The 18,073-nt window shown below is 33.2% G+C and overlaps 1 protein-coding gene across 1 annotated transcript in view; it reads left to right on the top strand.

The window, feature by feature from the left end:
* The first annotated feature begins 14,965 nt into the window (after positions 1-14,965).
* Positions 14,966-18,073, top strand: part of LOC149410399 (uncharacterized) — an 892,605-nt gene continuing 889,497 nt past the window's right edge. The window contains 1 exon segment of the mRNA XM_089648756.1: positions 14,966-15,263. The gene's annotated coding sequence lies outside the window, so the exon portion shown is untranslated.

Here is an 18,073-nt window from a genome sequence, read left to right as displayed (position 1 = left end):
CCAATCAAATAATACAAAGTGTTCAGTAAAGTCGTTGACCAGATAACTCATCAAAATGATAATCCAACACACCTTTAAAAAGTGATATAAAGTCATGAAAAGTGATGAAACAAAAACTAGGTTAAATAGGTTATGTGTGTTAGGTTTAAAGGTTAGTTTTTCAACGGTTTAAATTATTTTACATATTTTTCAAAGGTGAGTTGAATTGTCATTGCGTTAATTTATCGTGGAACCTTTAAAGTAATTTGATTATTATTCCTCAGTATAACATAATATAACACAAGGAGGCAAGAAAAGAGGAGGCAAGAAAGGAGGCGAGAATTCATAATAATATAGCCGTTTCATATTCTTTGAATGCCTATCTCTTTCTAATGTGTTCCGTTCATTACCTATTTATGATGTTATATGTAGCCATTTCATTCATTTACACAAATTCGTTGTGGCCATTCTTTTCTCGTGCGTTTCGTTATTCGATTTCAGGAACGTGCAATATTTGTAATTCGATTAGTATGAACATAACTCGTCTTTGTATAAATGTCCATTCTTTCATGTTATACATAAATATGTTGTTATTTTCTAGGCGTCTATTTCGTGACGATTTCGAACCGTCCAAATAAATTATTTTTTTCTAAAAATCTGCAAGTTTGAAGATAATGATCGCGTTAAAAGGAAAGATTTTTCATATGGATTCCAATATAGTCTCCATATGGGTATCGGTTTGAAAAATAATCATCTTGTAAACCACCCACAATGAGGTTAGATTCTATTAGACTATTCCTTGCCTAAAATTCAAATGGGTTTCTTCATAATTATGAAATTTTAAAACGGTACTGTGGCGACATTGGTTTTCATTCATGTATTTTTCCATTAAATAAAACATCCAGTGATCTTTAACTAAATACTTTTGAATCAAGTATTTCTATTTTTTAACCACAACGAAAATCTCTAACAACTAACTTACAAATATTAGGATTTATAACTAGGTTAACCAAAAATTCAAAAATATGTTTTAAATGTATTAAACTGTTATATTTTGCCTTGGTTAGAAGTTAGGTTGAGTGTTATTGTCCCGTCTGGAACCCACATTAATTATATTCATTCATATTCATGTACAAGCTATTGAAAGAATAAAAAATAAATTGTTACTATTTCAAGGTTTTGAAATGGGTATTCCAGCGAATTTGTTGACCAACAACATACTTTTAAATGATATGAAAATGCTTAAATTTATCAGATAAAATGATTTCACGGTATTTTTATATAAAATTCAAAAAAATGTATTTCATAGCCCAGAATTGCTTGCATTGATAAGCTTTCGAATTCCAGTACGTAATACTAGAAGTCGGAATTTATTTCAGTGCACAAATTCTGGGACTAACTACCATATACAATCCTCTCTGCTCTGAATACTACAAATGGAGGGAAATAATTATACAGAGTCAGTGGAGATTTTCATTATTTACGATTTACGACTCCTGGGTGGAACCCAAACGCGTTGCTAACTTAACCACTGACCGGTCAAGTTTCTGAGGAAGGACCCACAGAGGCAGAATTCGTTACTGGACAGAGAATCTCTTCATCATCAGCCTGAGGATGTTGGATGGAGCTTCCAGTCGGCACCTGGGACATATGAAAGTTCCTCGCAGTTGATAGCTACTGAAGTACCCCGTCGAAGCTACTTCCTTGGAAGTTGATCGGTCTTTTAAAAAGAAATGTTAAAATTCTCTTCATTTCTCTCGCTTCAAAAATAATGATTTGTGATACTTTACGAGGTATTTATATATTTATTATTTTATTTCTTGCAGGCAGACGTTGATTTGCCCTATTAAAAGTTTGTTATTTAATTTAACAAGGGAGTTGACATCCTCTTTCTACTAGTAGAAGACAGTTACAGCGTCTTCCCACGCTTCTTGAGAAAATTCATAAGGTTCACGAAAAAAGGTGGCTGACATTTGGCACCCTACCTACTTAATACTATATGACACTGTGTATAAGTATCAAATATGTATAATGTATTGTTACTATACAAATTTAAAAGCCCCTTAGAAGGGCAATATATATAAATATCTTTTCTAGTGTGTATTATTTATTCAGTAAGTATAAAGGTTTTATTATGGTTTTGAAAGTATAAATAAAATATTAAGCTTGAAAGGGTATGTTTTCAAAAGGAAACAACCATTAAATTTCTATGTTAAGCGAAAACGAATCTTATTATAATAGGTTTTAATAAAAAATGCAGGAATTTTTGCCTGGTCAACACGTTTTATCGTCCGATAAAGAATCGAATTTATTGACAAATTTCCTTAAGACACGAAAATGTTTTTAGTGACTAGATTTGGATTGCAAAGTACTTTCCAACATTCTTTTTATCTTCCCCTCAACATTTTCTGATGTTGAATTGAATAGGAAAAAAACAGCTGCTTAATTTTACAATGTGATATAGTTTTCAATTTGATGTCAAACATTGAAAATAAAATCCCAATAGATCTATAAGTACGTACTTCGCGGTTCGGAAGAAAACCGTCGTCGAAAAATTACATAAACCTATCGACTCCTAGGTCCCAGACTGGTCAGTCAGTGAAATTTATTCTGTGTTCAAGATCAACTTCAACCGAAGCAAATAAATGCTAATAGTTTATCAGTGACGTCATATAATAAAATAAAATTATGACTTGAGTACAGGTCTGGGCGCGTGACCGCCAAACTAAGAAGTCATTGCTGTAGCTTAACTGTTTAAAATAGTCTTATCACTTTGTTTATAATAACACACAAATCAGCAGTAACATGGAGTATCACTTACACACGCCGCCTCTAGGTTGAAAATTAGATCTTAAAATAAGGAAATTGGTCTACAACACCACTGCTGCAGCATCTTACCTGAATCACTGCTCAAGTATCATTTTTCTTAACAATAAAACATAAGTTAATATAATGGAAATAATTCTGAACGGGGGCATGAGGTCTATTTTGTGCTGTAGCAGATATACTAGGACAAAAACAATTTTAAATATTTTAAGTGTGTAGCAACATTTGTAATACCCTAGTATTTATTTATGAGATAAAAACTAAAATGGTTCTACACTATGTTAAAATGAGTTAGTAACCCGGCGTTGCTCGACTTCTCCCTACTTTCTATACATGTAATTTGCATGTATTATATGAATAAACCTTCCGGAAAAAAATCTCTAAATGATAGATAAAACTCTTTCAAAAACCGTTGCGTAGTTTAGAAGAACTAAGCGTACAAACAGACAGACGCGGAAAGCTACCATATTTTAGTATTATAGAGATAGTACACTCGGTGTACTATGTATTTTCGGCTTCCTAAGACAAATTTATCGGAAAAAGACTGTATTTATTACAAAGGCTTTAAAATGTTCAATAAACTCTATTTTAATTTTAAGAAAGCTAAAAGTTTTTCGTGTGTTACGTTTCAATGTTGTGAAGTCCAAATATTAGTACATGGGTAATAGAATATTATTATAAGAGTTTTAGAATAGATATAAAATATAAAATTTAATAGCTAAATTAAATATAATTATTAAACAAATTGCAAGCTGTAGTTGCTCGATGGCACTGACTTGATCACGTAGCAATTCGAAATCCGCCGCACGTCAGGACCACGATGTGGTCAGCAGTTACGTTTATAATTTATTGGAAACGTGTTCAAATTCACGCTGACCACATCGCCCATGTAACTTTTAATGCCTTCAAAACTTGTTGACAGATTTTGAAAAAGGGTTTGACGTTGATCGTTATGCGATTAGTTGTTTTTTTAACAAAAGTGAAACTTATCAAAATGAACTCAGTTTAAGGATAACTTTGATGAAGGCTCTAATTTTTCAAATATATATTTGTTGACACAACTATTTATATCCCATTTACAAATGTTCTTGCATTCCCTCTCCTCATTCCTTTACCCAATTATCTATCACGTTCTGACAACAACAATCTAATAACTGTGGGGTAGGTACTACCTAAGTGACAATTCATAATTGCTTTGCCACTCTACTAAGACAAGCCGTGCAGTACAACCTTTAAGTGACCCTCGGAGTGTATTAATAAAATCGAGTGTGTTAAGAAAACCAATAAGGTTTACATGTGCTCTACTAAGGACGTGTTGTTTCGGAGAATTTGAACAATTCATCAAATTTCAACGTTCATTTACGGGGTCTGTGAAAGTCCCATTCAAGTTCTGTTATTATATAATTATAGGCTAGTTGCTTGACAAAACTGAAATAAAAACAGAACTTGAAAAAATCTTTCACAGAACTTGAAAATGAACGTTAAAATTTGATGAATTGTTCAAATTCTCCGAAACAACCCGTCCTTAGACAAGCCGAGCAGTGTCTACTGTTGATTGACCCTCGAAGTGTATAAATATCGAGTCTGCTAAAAGAAACTGTAAAGTTTACATATGTGCTCTGACAAGACGTGTTCCAAAAGACCAGGGGTTAGTCAGTTCCCAATTGTTACTAAATGTTAACCCACTTACCTAATAGTTGTGTCAACTTGTTAAGTCACCATAACATATTGATTACAGTCCACAAAATTGGTTCGCATGCGATGTGCTACCACAATATATTTTCCGCGATTTAATGTTTGTTGACCAGATCTGAATAGCCAGGACCTTCTTACTACCATCCTTACAACATGCCATAATCGCACTGGCACGGCATTACAGCAGTTAAACGAAATAAATGTCGGTCCTACCCAATCGAGATTTGGTTCAGTTGTTAGCGCAGTTGACTCCAGTCCCAGGGGACGAAGGTTTAATCCTCAGTCGTACCTATTTTACTATTTTTTTTAGTTTTAAAACATATTTTAAAAGTTCACAGCAGTACTTTCCCACCTTCCTCTTCCCTATCTCCTTCCCTTCTCAATACCTTCTGCTTCACAACATACCCCAATTGCGGACGCCAATTGGGGTAAAGGGATGACATTAAAAAAATATATAGTTAACCTTTGAGCCACAGTCTTAATTCAAATTAGCACGAACTTTGTGATTTCTTTTACCGTAAAAGCCATGTTTTTGTTTTCTTATAGCTTGTAATCTTTTCTGCGGCGTTTATTTTTTCCTTTCAGTTGTAATCCTTATTCCCGCCACAAAAACGATAAATATTTTGACATCTGCTGATTGTGAGTTTCATCCAATTTCTGCCGTCCTTGATTACTTAATTTGAGGTGAGATATCAATATTTTCTTGTCGAATTGCAAATATTTTAACGCATAAAGATGTGTTCTATAAAAATAACATCAATTCAATTCACTGTTCACAGTCATTTGCCAGAGTATCGTAAATGAATTTAAATGTTCATTCAAATTAACACTGGTAGTGACGGACATGTTTTCGACTAGTATGACAATTTTTTAAAGATTATTAATTTATTTCTGAATGAATTAAAGTTTTATTATTTCAAACCTTAAACGTGCATTTTTGACATGAAACAGTTATTTGTATTATGTATATTATTTACCTTTTTATTTAAAAAATACCTTCTGACGTCCAATGTTAATCCAAATTGACTTAATAAAAAAATTACCAATAATTTTCAAATTATTTTCTAGCATAACATATTTTAAATGTGTGGAAACAATAATGCGGGTGTGAAAGGGTTAAGAGTCAGTCCTTGGGCAGGAAGATTCAATCCTCAGTGTAACAAAAAATAATCAGTTTTTAAATACATCCATTAATAATAATGGAGGTATAATAATGATAGTAAATTAAAACTTTGTATTTAACGGGTTGTTTATTATATTTTATTTCTATTATTTTTTATAATTATTTAATTATTATTTAATATATTATTTAATTATTTTATATATTAATTACAACCGTATTACTTATGTACTACGGTTGTAATTAGGCGAAACTGGACGAACTCTCGTCTCCACTACTGCTTGACATTGTATTTTTGCACAAGCCTCGCGTAAACCTACAATATAATTTAAGTAAAAAATATGTAAAAACACAAGTAGCCAAAGTTCGCGGGATCAAATTCCTGTGCGCGAAAGTAAATTTCATTTGATTCGTGTTATTGCACAATTTATTCCTTAAAAAAAATTAAAGTAAATTTGCGGCACATTCCAGAGTGGAAGATATTATCAGTATCACCCTGGTGTAAGTACACCATTCAGAATTGAAACGTTGCTTGAAATGGCTTTAGCCGTTTATGATGACCAGATCTGAATAGCCAGGTAATCCCCGCCGTCCTCTACCCCATCTCCTTCCTCTCCACACAACCCTCAGCTTCACAACATGGGGATGCCATAGTTTCACTAGGTCCAGACGATTGGGAGCAGTTGTGCGGTATTAACCCATTTACGCCTGCCGTGCCCAAACGAGGACGCCTTCAAATCTACCCACCATTTTGTTATTAATGTGGTAAGTTTTGCTAACAGTGCATTATTGTCGAGTTAATTGATGTGTCTTACATTTTATATCAAACATTTTGGATAACACCATTTATAAAAAGTATTTTAGTGTCATAAATAAAGGGAATCTCAGAGTCGCGGTGATTACCAAATGTAAGTATTTTTTTTATATGTTTACGTTCGTAAATTTTTAATTTTTCTACATAATCTTATTGAAAACTTTGTTTACTTTGGAATAAAAATTTGATAAGGTAAAATATATAATTTACTGAACTGTGAACTACTTTTTTTGTTGGTGTCCCCAAATAGGGACAGTGGGCACATAAAGAGTAAAATATTCTTTTTTTTTACAGAGTTTTGACTGCACATAAATATGTCACAACGGCAATTTGAAGTAAGCGATAACTATCATGGACTCCAGGAGGCCCTTGATGCTATTATGGCAGAAGAGGACTCAGATGTTGAATTTGATATCGTTGCTCTTCCCCCAGAAACAAGTATCCTCACTGACGAAGAAGAAGGCGATGAAGACAATATTATTACCAATGACATGCCAAGAGATATTCCTGGAAATATTGAAGTTTTTGTAAACAGAAACGAAGAAGATTGGGACAGTTCTGATGAAGAGCCTTTGTCGAATTCCGCTAGAAGGCAACGATGCAATGTTGGGCCCCGTTGGCGTAAATGCGAGCCTAGCTACGATCACATGCCTTTTGATGAGAATAATGTACAACAACGATGCAAAAACCTAATTACTGATCTCAAAGGTAAAAATCCTGTTTCAAATTTTGAGAAGATTTTTGATCAGGAAGTAATCGATATGATTCTTCAATATTCTAATTTGTATGCATCACAAAACAATAAACATGATATCAATATTACCGTTGGTGAGTTGAAAACATTTTTGGGCATTCTATCTCTATCTGGTTATCACACTTTGCCTCGCGAACGTCTATTTTGGTCTTTAGACGAGGACTGTAATGTACCTATTGTTTCTAAGGCAATGACGAGAAACAGATTTTTAGATATCAAAAAGTACCAACATTTTTGTGATAATACTGTAGCTGCTGAAACATCAGATAAAATGTTCAAGATGCGAACCCCTGCTGAGGTTCTCATGAAGAAATTTATGCAATGGGGAGTGTTTCACACAAATCTGTCAATAGATGAAATATTTTGGACGTCATCCATCGAAACAATTTATTCGAGGTAAGCCTGTACGTTTCGGTTATAAAAATTGGATGCTCGCTAGTGCTGATGGCTACTGCTACAATTTTGATATTTATTGCGGCAAGTCGCAAATACCCACCAATGAGCCGTTGAGTACACGAGTTGTGAAAAACCTGTTGAACAAGATAAACACAGATCCTAGAGACCATGTTGTGTTCTTCGATAATTTTTTCACTAGCTATGCATTGCTGCGGGATTTATGGGAATCTGGCTACAGGAACTGTACGTGAGGGTAGGACCTGCAAATTTCCTCTCACACCTGTCAAGGAGATGAAAAAGAAAAGTCGTGCTGACTTTGACTACCGGTTCAACACGGTCAATAAAATATTGTTTGTTCGCTGGCTGGATAACAGCGTTTGTACAATGGGAACAAACTACGATAATTTTCTTCCGAGCTCAATCGAAAAGAAGAAAATCGATGAAAATATTCCTCAAGTATTTATGAATTACAACAGAGGCATGGACGGTGTCGATCAAGCCGATCAGTCGATTTCAACGTATCGAACTTCAATACGAGGCAAGAAGTGGTTTTGGGTGTTATTTACATACATGTTCGATCTACACATACTTAGTAACGACGTGAAGATGGACCAGCTACAATTTCACCCATCAGCCTCTTTAGTGCTCAATTTACAGTTTGATGGTTTTGGCCACTTTCCGGAGAAGTTGACAAAATAGTTGCGATGCACTATTTGCCATAGTAAGGCACGTTAGGAGTGCAAAAAATGCAAAAAAACTTTGTGTATTGAAAAACCATCCTTCGAGAAATACCATACTGAATGTGCCCAGTGTCCCCATTTGAGCACGGCACTTTTTTTTCTAGTAAATAAAAAAAAAAAAAAAAATTTTTTTTTATTTTTGTTAAAAAACTCTATTTCCTACTACATAAAATGAATTTATTCTTTTTTCTACGATTACTTTAGTCTTGGGCGTAAATGGGTTAAAAAAAAGCAAGCATAAAATGTTATTGAAAACTGGACTGCAGGCTTTTAAAAAGTGAATTGACAGATTTCCTAAAAAAACTATCAGTGAAATACGAATGTGTTATGAGGATATCAGAATACTTGTTCATAAAAATTATAATGTATTCGCATTTCGTCCTTAAATTAACTAGGATAAGCTCACCTACAATGACTAGTGTTTAGATATATTTATGAAGATTTAGTATATTTTATTTATAAATCATAATATGTTTAAGCTTACTCAGTGTTGCATATATACGTTTTATCATAGTGTACTATGTCTGCGTACATTGATGCACTTCCGGACTACAGAACTTGCTCTACTTAACGACTCCGAATCTGATATAATAACGCCTGCAGAATTATATTTGGATGCAGAATATATAGCAGAGCATTGACAATGTTTACGGAACTAGAACTGAATGGATTTGCCAGCGACACCGGGTCACTGGAGTCAGGATGCGGCTAATGGGCTCCGCCAACACGGTGGTGACCGCAGTCTAACAGCACCAAGCGCCACTCCTGAGTGGGCGCTGGGCCCAAGTTCACTCAATACCACGCCATACAAAATTATTCTCAATTGCTTATTTTTAGATTTTCTTGTATCTCTTAAAATTCATTGTATTCATGTAATCATTGTTCATTTCAATTTATTTTTTTGATTACTTGTAATTCTTCAAATCTGATGATGTTATATAACCCGTGGTCGAGGGGTAAAGCTCTCAACTAGCAAGATAGCGTGCGCAAGTAAATTTTATTTGATTAATTTGTGTTATTTTAAAAACCACTCATTAAAAATAATATGTAGTGTACTTGCGGAAAGGTCCAGGGTGAAAGCTACTCTCAGTATCGCCCTGGTGAAAAATCATCATTCAAAATTGAAATGATGCTTGAATTAGCTTTGAAAGTGTTTGCTGACCAGCTCTGAATAGCCAGGTACTTCAAACACCTTTATCTCCCTCCATTTCTTACTACCTCCAGCCTCATCACATACCCCAATTTAATTTTGCCCATTGACAGACAGAAGGATTTTATACCTTTCGGAATCCAAATTTACCGTATTTGTATTTGAATATCATCAGTGCAGGGATATTTCTCCGATATTAAACTCTAAAATATTATGAACTAAGCCTTCAGCTCTTTGACGAAAAAGCTTTCACGGTGTATCACATGTTCACGGTATGTTACATGAGATTGCAATGCTTTATTAGGACTCAAAGAGAGCAGTAGTTGTTTGCGATTCTGCTAGCGATAGAATACTGCAAACATTTTTTATTACTCTAGGGTCAGTTTATACTGTAACTCATTCAGAAGTCAGAACCAAGAAAAAATTGATACTACATTTTAAACAAAATTAATGTTCAATGCGTGATCAATATGATCAGACTTAAAATAACATAACTATGTAACGTCCACTGTAGTGGCAAGATTCTGGACATATTTAGCGATACCTAGCAGAACTTTTACAATCTCTTATTTTAACATGACCATAGACATTGTTCAAGACAAAGTTCCGAAATACAAGTCATTCAAAAAAGAGCCGTACGGAATATATATAATCTGCCATGGGATACACATGTCAAACATATATACTCACAGACACAAATACTTCCTTTTACGATCCTGCCAAAGTATAACATCACAACTGCCATTATCCAAATAATTCAACACTCCTCACACACCAACACTAAACCAGTCTTTAATTTCAACATACACCAGCACAAAATACGATCACAAAATCAAATACACTTATCGTCATCTACTTACACGACTAAATTTGGAATTAACTTTTTACAATTTATTGCCCAGAAGCAATATAACGCATTACCTAGTAATTTAAAACTTCCGGCAACGAATAAAAAAACATTGGCAAAATCTCTCAAAAGCTATTTCCTCAGCAGTTTTATTAATGACTGACACAGTCTTTCTTTGGAACTCCATAATAACATCTGTGTTTATTTATTTTAATGTATTTGTGTTGTCTTGTTCTTAATCTAATGTTGTCTTTCCCGAAATGAGTTTTTTAAACTCACTGGGAATAATACATTATAACTTTTTTATCATTTTGTAATGTATTATATTGTAATAAAAAAAAATAAAAAAAATTCAAATTGGTAGACAAGCCAATCAGGGAAAGGGGAACAAACCATGTGCGCGTAGCGCGGGAGATACCTTTCTTTGCTTTTTCAATTCATGAATCAGACAGTACACAAGTAACTCGATTTGTGATATCACTATTCGGTCCTCGAAAGTAAAATCTGTTTACGATTTACCAGAAAAAACTTAACTTCAAATCCCAAATCGGGTAAACAATATTTTGTTGCACTATTTAGTGTAAACTTTTATAATTGTTTCATAATTTACCCACCTCACTCATTTTTAGCGTCGTAACATCAAGCAGTTCGTTTGAAAATGAACATTCAGATTCTGCGCGAAAGTCCCACAGTAGGCAGCGCTGCAAGCCTTTGCGTTACTTTACTTACTTTTCTGCGCATGGTCTGGAAATTTAATTTGCCCTCTTCAGCGGTCCATGTACGACTGATTTAATAACTTTTCAAAACATTCTCGAACCCTCCTGGTGCCAAAAATATTGTAACGTGTTTTGCCTTCAGCTAGTCGAAATGATAACAGATTTCATGTTAGGACAAGTTTATCAATTTTGATGTCGGACTTTACTTTTGACTATATTTTTAACTTTACTTCCTCGTGCTTGTTGTTTTTGTTGCTTTACGCACTTATTGTTTAATGTTCATATATCGTTGTACATCGTTATTGGATGTTTGGTATTTGTGTCTTGTTATTTATTTGTATTCTGTGTAAACTAAAATAAAATACCTGAATTCAAATAAACTTATTTTATTTTAGAATAACTTTTGATGGTTATATTATATAATAATTCTGTGGATCTCGGATAAAAAGATATATATCCCAAATTTTTGCTCAAATGGAAGAGTTAAGTATACAGTTCGAATGATATATTTTTTTAGCTTCATTTGAATAAAGGGAAAAATCGGTATTACTTTCTATAAGCGGGTTGCGGGAATACGAAAATGGAGAGAAATATGTGATATCATGTTGGAGTGAAGGGTAATATTCAAGATACTTTTTTTACGCAGATCAACTGCTTTGAAAAATGTGATGTTAGGCTTGTGTAAAAGGAAATAATTCAAGATAATATCTTTTATGCAAATCAACCGCGAAAAACAACTATAAAGAAAATAGCTTGTCAGATAAATTTCTGATCATAGTCATGTTTAAGTTACTGCAGCAGCTTATTGATTATTGAAGTTTAATTAAAAATATTTTATTAATTATGACTATTTTTATAATATCTGGGATTAACAGTGTAAGTATTCTCACTCGGTTTTAAATATACCGAGTACAGCAGTCTGTTATAATTGCTCTATTCGTTCAAGACTAGTTTACTAACATAGATAATTACAATAAAAGTCTTACTGGACACACGTCAGTTCTGTTTGAATCTATGAGTTATTTTGCCGGGGCATAGAAATACTAATGAGCTCCCGACCTATCCTCGGTTATACTCGGGTGCAGTCGGAACCATTCGGGACCCAACGTGCAAGCACCGCCATCTATGACTAACTCTCAAAACTATCTTAACTAGATATTAATAAGTGCACCAAATAACAACGTTGCGCTATTTAATTATCGTCAAAATATGAATACAAGTCGTATATGTATATTGTAGTTCAACTTTTTAGTTAAAGTTTATAACTGAGTACTCCACGGGATATTTTTTTGTAAATTTTGAACAACATTCAACACATTTTCAATATGCATCACGAGAAAGGTGATTATGTTTCCAAGATTCTTTCGAAGTACATAAGTCGACAAAGTAGGAAGTTTATATAAGAAAAATATCTAACTTTTTCATTTGTTTCCTGAACAATTCACTTTTACCAACATACACCCCTTTACCCTAGAGCAACGGATTTAATCATCCCAGTTGCGACATTAAACTTTTTTTAATTTTCTTTGTCTTGTTCTGTTTCGTCTTTCGTTTGGATTTATCAATATTATCTTCGTCTTAAAATGATGACATTTATATTACCTTAGAAACAAATAAGGACGAATCTTTTGAATATTTTTGGAGAAAGTCATTGGGTTTATTATAAAGTTTTGTTTATTTAACGAATTATTCTTTTAAGAAAATTTCTTTTATATTTTCCCGCTCTCCATTTACGTCTTAGTTTTATTATCCATTTCTTTTTTCTCAATTAATTTTGCTTCAATATGCCATAGTATGAATATGTATAAATTTTTCAGTGCATGCTAAATAAATTTAACAAACTTATCACAATTTATTTTTAGGGTATTTTGCCGTGTTGCTTCCTTCTTTAGCTAACCCTTTGGACAACGTTACAGTGTCCATCATCATAGCAGATTTTTAATGTGTGATGCAATCAAAGATGTGCTTTATTTCAAATAAATCCATTTCAAATGGAAATGCAAAATGGGTATTTTCCATTTTGCCTTTTAAATGCTTTTCTAAAAACCATTTTGCATTTTGCATTTTAAATGCTTTTCTCAATGTATTTTCCATTTTAAATACTTTTCTCAATGTATTTTCCATTTTAAATGCTTTTTTGCAACATTCTTCCTACTATCTCCACTCATCTTTTTTGATAAGTTTCAAATATCAGTCGGTCCTCAACCTCGCTATGAGAGATAATTTATATTTGTCACGTTGCTCCCTGGTAGGAGCCCTGGCAATTGAGTGATACCATTACAAAAAATACTGATTCAAATACTAAAAATGGGGCCATGACGCTGTAATATTAAATGTTAGATAGCAGTTTCTATGTTTTTACGTTGGCAACATTAGTCCCGCACTAATTATTTGTGGTTTCATAATCTGTAGTCGTAGTGTTTTTGGATTTACCATCATGAAATATGTTTGTTCTACATTGATGTCCATTATTAAATGACAAAATTGTTTAAAAATTCTATAATTATTTTAATTGTTTAACCTTAGAAACCATTTTGCATTTTCAATGCATTTTGAAAATAGGTATTTTGCATTTTGCATTTGAAATGCTTTTCTAAAAACCATTTTGCATTTTGCATTTTCAAATGGAAAAATTTTGACCCATTTCCATTTTGCATTTCAAATGGTTTTGGGTACCCATTTTGCACATCTCTGGATGCAATGCTGTCCGACACGTTTGCCAAAGAAAGATCACATTTCTAATTTTGGCCGTGAAAATCCAAATTACCAACCATTTTAAAACTCAATAGTTAGGTGAGGTTAAGTTAGGTAAGGTAGAAGTAGAAGATGCTCTCGGTATCGCCCTGCTGTAAGACCACCATTCAGAAATGAATAGTTAATTTAAATGGCTTTATCCGTGTTTGGTGACCAGATATAAATAGCCACCTGACCCTTTTCATCTCTTTCCCATCTCAACCTCACAACATACCCCAATTGGGGATGCGATAGTCTCACTGGCTCCAGACTCAACATGCATAAGCAATAAGTAGTCGCCTGAAATATCAATAGAAATTGAAAATATCTCCGCGAGTAAAAATAAATGCCGCAAACGGGAATTGAACCCATCAGAACACCAAAAGGCGCGGGTTCAATTCCCGTCGGCGGCATTTATTTTTACTCGGGAGATATTTTCAATTTGTATTGATATTACAGGCGACTTATTATTACTTATAATAATTTAGTAACATTGCTGTATACTGTAGAAAATGGTAGGAAAAGTCGCGGACAACAGAGTAAGACGGTCTCTGCACTGGAATGAGAAATGGAGTCGAGATAAGGTTTTTGACGGAGTGTAGTTTTTTAATAGAAAAATTGCGGGTATCATGATACTGCATGAAGTGAAAGGTTTAGAATGTCTCGGACGCTCGCGAAAAACATAAATCAGAAAATGATTTGCGGTATGTATGGCATGGAAGTGAATCGTTGAAGAAGTTGAGGATGCCCGTAGAAGACATGGATGATCAAATTATACAAATTCATATCACAATAAAATAATTTTATTTTCATCTTAAAAATGCATCTATTTGTGAGGTACACTAGAAATCACAACCACAATTCTTTAACCCAAACTATTCACAAGTCCCCGCGCAAGTCAGCTAGTTGTTTTATGCATTTTGATAATTCCAAACAGCTTTTATATAAATATTTACAAAATATGAAGGAATAATATTCATATGAATGTTGGCAATGATTATGTATCATAGAAGGTTCTAGCGCAAGACTTGTCCCGATCCTGGTGAAAATACCTGTGCAGGCGGAACAGGGGGCAATCTCCCTCCCTCACTTCTACCTTCCTCCACAGACCGCCCACCTCCCACCACGCCCCTCTCGTCTCACCGGGTCACAAACAACGCGCCTACCGTTCAGTTCTACTCCGAGCGTCGCTAGGATCCGACGCCGTGTCTAAAACCGACGTCAAAAACCGACGTCGTTTTTCCACTCGCGAAGTTTTCCGTAGAAAACCCAATATTTTAGACTTTCAAAGATATAAATCTAATTGCAAGTGTTTGTAAGCGGTTTCTTTAAGAACTCTGCAGACTGTTGAGTTTGCATCTCGAAGGTAGTTTTAATACTAAATTGTTTGTGATTTATTATTATTTTTGCGGTTTTGTTTTTTAAAGGTGAACAGTGTTTGTTTTGATACGCGCGGCGAATTACTACTGGGCCGCTGGATTTGTTACAAAAAGGTATGTTGGAATTTGATATTATTCTGTATTAAAATATTGACTATAGACTGAAAATATAGTCTATAAAAAATATAGACTGAAATTTTAAACAATTACATGTTGATGTTTGTGATAATATGCACATGAAAATAATCCATCATTTACTGGATTCTTAAGTGGATGAAAAACATTGCTAATTTTGCGTTTAGTAATATTTAAAAAGTAGGATTCGTTTAATTTGGACATTTTATTTTAAAACACTTTAAATAGGTTAGACGCTAATGAGAAGTAAGTATATATTTCAGTTTCTAATAATGGAAAATAATAAACTAATTTTCGTAGCTGTTTCGTTCAAAAAGCTGATAATTTTATGTCTTATATTCGCACCATGTTTTGAAATAATAAGAATAAAATAGTTTCTTTTTAAATTTAACCCCAAGTTCTTACTTAAGTTAGAACCTTTATTCACCTAGTGATTTATTTTTGGGGTTTTATATTATGCCATGTTGCTCCTCTTTTAGGCAACTTTACGGACAGCATTACAGTGTCCATCATAAGGGTAGATGTGTAAATACGCAATACACAACTGTTAACCGTAATGCTGTCCGATACGTTGACTACAGAAGGATGTGGCGGCGCAACACGGCGTAATACCCTAAAAATAAATCGCTATAATACTTATGGCCGTGAAAATCTCTAATCCACCTAAAAACATATTTAAGGATCATAGGTTCATATTTTGGGTTAAATTAGAGAAAATAAAAACTTAACATCAATCACAATAACGCCACGTAATAATCGAATTAAATTTTAACGAAATTAGAATTCATTATTTTCCATTTTCGGAAATTGTAATACTTTTCATATTTATCTAAATCTAACGACTGCAAAGGGTTTTTTTAAGTGCATACCTACTTTCTGCATAATTACCGTTCATTTTTAATACATTATAGTGGAAGACAATTTTTTCATATTTGTATCTCATTTTTATTGAGGCGTTGATGAAATAATTTTCGTCATTTAATTTTAAATCTTAAAATATAACTAATCATCTATTTTAAGGACAAAAAAACAGCTGTTTCAATTCTAGATAATTTTTAATGTTACGTAGGTACAACCCTATTAAGCTGTAACAGATGGAAGTAATAGATAAGAACAATGCAATGCCAAATCAATATTCTAAGTGTGTGGCAACCTTTAGTTTACATTACTCTAGTATTTAAGAATAAGTTAAAAAACATAATGTTTAAAAGTACAAGTATTAATAATTCTTTCCACTGCTATTCTACGAGAAGCTGCAACGATTTTAGACTTCCCAAGAAAAAAATGATTGAGAAAACGAAACAATATTTGTTATAAAGGTTTTTAAATGTTCTATGTTCTACTCCCTTTAAATGTTAGCAATCCAATATTCTTGCAGTTTTCCGTGTGTTATGTTGTGAAGTCCAAATATTAGGACGTAGGTCATAAAATATTATTACAGTAGTTTTAGAAAAGATATACTTAATAAAATGTACTTAAAAAACAAAAAGTCGTCTTAGTATAAGGATTGACGTAATCTTGAAAACACAAGCCATTTGATTTAGAATTTTGATAACGTACAAACAGTAAAAGAAAATTTATCAAACTGCTGTTATTACGACTTATTTTATTTACGCTCTGTTCTGAAATCGCTAATAAACACATTTATTAAACTGTTTTCCGATTTGAGATGTTAATAAAATCATAAAACTTTTTATTTACCTTTTACGATCATTTTGGTAGGTATAATATACGATGGAACATATTTGGTAGGTGATCAAATATAAGATTGAACATATTTGGTAGGTGTTCAAATATAAGATTGAACATATTTGGTAGGTGATTAAATATAAAATTGAACATATTTGGTACCCGGCGTTGCGCGGAGACTTATAAATGGTTTGGGTTTGATTAGATGCTTTTGTATAAAATTATTAACTCAAAAGTTGACTGCCCGGAGTTGCTGAACAAAATAAATTTCCATGCGCCAATTCGATACAGCAGACAAAATACCCTTTTCTACATTGATAGATGCAATACCAATTCCAACCAAAATGAATTTATGCAAAGGACATGTAACTACTATAATAATACATTTGCAAATATAGACACTCGTGCTGACATATTCACTGCTAGTTACTATCACCACAGAATTTCATTGTATCACATTCTAACTCATATTAACGACTGTTAAATTGATTGTACCTAATATTTTAATATTACTTGCGAGGCAACTTTTCCTTATCCCTCTCCTCCCCTTTCCCGTTCCAACCCAAGTCTATTTAAGTATAGATATAATCACTTTTATTTATTGCTGTTTATGGTAGGCATATTATAGGTTTATCGTTTACAGGTTAGTTTTATGTATCTGTGAACATTAATAATTGGTCTGTTTTTTTTTTGTTATCCTCTTATGTATATTGTATTACTAAGACTGTTTATGTTCCTCAAATAAATAAATAAATAAAATAATTTTATTTTATCTAATAAGTATTTTTTTCACTTGATCGTGCAATGTCTTCTACGGAAGTCCTCAATTTCTTCAATCATTCACTTCAAAAACATACATTCTTCTCACAACTGTTTCTTACCTTACTTTTTACCACTATTAATGATTTGATTCTTGTCTTCCACGTGCGTCCCCGACGCTTTTTACTATTCACTTCTTGTGATATCAGGAATTCCATATTGTTACTGTTAAAAATCTACATTATTTCGACATTAATTCGTCTCATTCCAGTGTAGAAATATTGCGTTAAGTCTTCCTCGGATATACCCGACTTTTTTTAGCATTCAAGCCACTCTTTAAA

This window comes from Hesperophylax consimilis, chromosome 28, assembly GCF_061612785.1.
Source record: "Hesperophylax consimilis isolate HC1 chromosome 28, BYU_Hcon_1.0, whole genome shotgun sequence".
Taxonomy (NCBI): domain Eukaryota; kingdom Metazoa; phylum Arthropoda; class Insecta; order Trichoptera; family Limnephilidae; genus Hesperophylax; species Hesperophylax consimilis.
Note: the sequence above shows the minus strand (reverse complement) of the source record. Positions and strands in the feature narration are given on the sequence as shown.